This window comes from Bos taurus, chromosome 14, assembly GCF_002263795.3.
Source record: "Bos taurus isolate L1 Dominette 01449 registration number 42190680 breed Hereford chromosome 14, ARS-UCD2.0, whole genome shotgun sequence".
Lineage (NCBI taxonomy): Eukaryota > Metazoa > Chordata > Mammalia > Artiodactyla > Bovidae > Bos > Bos taurus.
The window spans coordinates 10,137,674-10,139,620 of NC_037341.1; the positions used below are offsets into that span (position 1 = coordinate 10,137,674).

The window sequence follows — 1,947 nt, forward strand, 5'->3', positions numbered from 1 at the left end:
GGCAAGTAGATTCTTTACCCTGTGAGCCATCTGGGAATCCCTTAGTAGGGCACAGCAGACTCCAAATTTTCTTGTTTGCATACAGGAAAAAATATGTATGTTTGAACAGGCAGCTTCAATACATGTATTTTTATTTCTATTATATATAAGTATATAAGTTATGAATAAGTTAGCTTTACTTCTTATTAGGGCTTCCCTGGTGGCTCGGGAAGATTCCCTGGAAAAGGAAATGGGGCTGCCATTTCCAGTATTCTTGCCCGGAGAACCCCATGGACAGAGAAACCTAGTAGGCTACAGTCCACAGGGTCGCAAAGTTTTGGACACGACTGAGCAACTTCACTTTCACTTTCACTTCTTATTAATGATACAAAGATTTCAATCTCACCAAAATAAGGAATAATAATAATGATGCATTTTTAGTTAGAGGAATGTGATTGAACATACTTTCTTGCTTTTAAAATGCTGCTTCCGTTTTGTAGCGTGGCACATATTGGTTTTAAGTTCAAAGATTTCAATACTTGGTTTCAATAACCCTTACAGCTAACCAAGATAGCTCCTGAAGACTCATTAGTCCAATTAACGGACTACAATGTTTTCTATGCTGGCTACATTATGATATTCGTTTTCAATTCTGCCTCCCATTTTGCAAAGATTTTTGAGCTAGTAAAATTTGACTAGTAAAATTTCATCTTTCTTGATCAACCAGTGGTTGCTGCAGCAAACTAACTAGAAGATGTTCTATTAATATCATCATTTTATATTTGAGGGCAAAAATTGATTTAAAAGTCCATGTGGCTCAGCAGTAAAGAATCCACCTGCAGTGCAGGAGACCTGGGTTAGATCCCTGGGTTGGGAAGATCCTTTTCTAGAGAAGGAAATGGCACCCCACTTTAGTATTCTTGCCTTGGAAATCCTATGGATAGAGGAGCCTGGCAGGCTACAGTCCATGGGGTTGCAAAGAGTCGTACACAACTTAGTGACTAAATCAACACCACCACCAAACCTCTTTATATTTAAGATTATTAAACAGATTATGAAATATTGTTTCTAAGCGTAAGTACATAGATAAAGGGTTTTTAAAAATAAGTATCACATTTTATACACAGTGACCAAAAATATCAAGTACTGATGGCATTGTCTCTAAATACCATTTTCAAAATATTTCCCCCCAGAGCATGAGTTCTTTTGAAAATGGGAGTTATTTTCTCAATCATTGTTAAATCTTCCCCCCTTTTATTTAATAAAGTTTTATTTTTCAAAATGTACAGCTGGTGGGACCTGTTCATGCATCTCCACCCTTGGTGTGTCTGGTGTAAATTACTTAAGCTCCGTGCTTTGAAACTAGTTAATAAATCCTTTACTAAGGAGTTCCTGAAGGGCTGCCCTAGCCAGGGAACCATGGATCTCCAGTCTCTCAGAGATGACAGCTGGAGGTATAAGCTTATAGTTGGGAACCTCTTTACAGAGTTTGTAATATGTTGCTTTGTTAAACAACACTAGATTATTGAGTTTGTCCCGAACTCTGCCTTTGGACCACTTCTTCATTTTGGCCTTGCCCCCAGATTTGCTTACTGGATATTTGTCTTTCTTGGCCGACTTTCCAGCATCTTTCTTCTTGTCATTCTTGGGCGGCATAGCGAAGCTAGGATAAGATCTGCAACCAATGCCACCTCACTAAGATGCTGGACAAAAAGGCAAATTTCCCCCTTTTAATCAAAGGGTAGACTGAACAGCTTTTGGTTTTTGTTTTTTAATATTGGATGAGCAGTATGCTGCTGACAGACATGTTTTCCCAGGAACATCAGTAAACACAGAACACTTGCTTTTCATAAAGGAAAAACACAAAACTCTTCTTTGCTTTTGACTGTTCATGATTTCCCATCAGATGACTGGTGAACCACCACGTCACTGTCACACTATGAAACATTGGAGAGATTCTCATTCTAG

At 38.4% G+C, this 1,947-nt stretch overlaps 1 pseudogene; it reads right to left on the reverse strand.

Annotated features, from left to right (window-relative positions):
- Nucleotides 1-1,201: 1,201 nt before the first annotated feature.
- LOC531631 (small ribosomal subunit protein eS25-like) lies at nucleotides 1,202-1,635 on the reverse strand (annotated as a pseudogene).
- Between the last annotated feature and the right edge of the window lie 312 nt (nucleotides 1,636-1,947).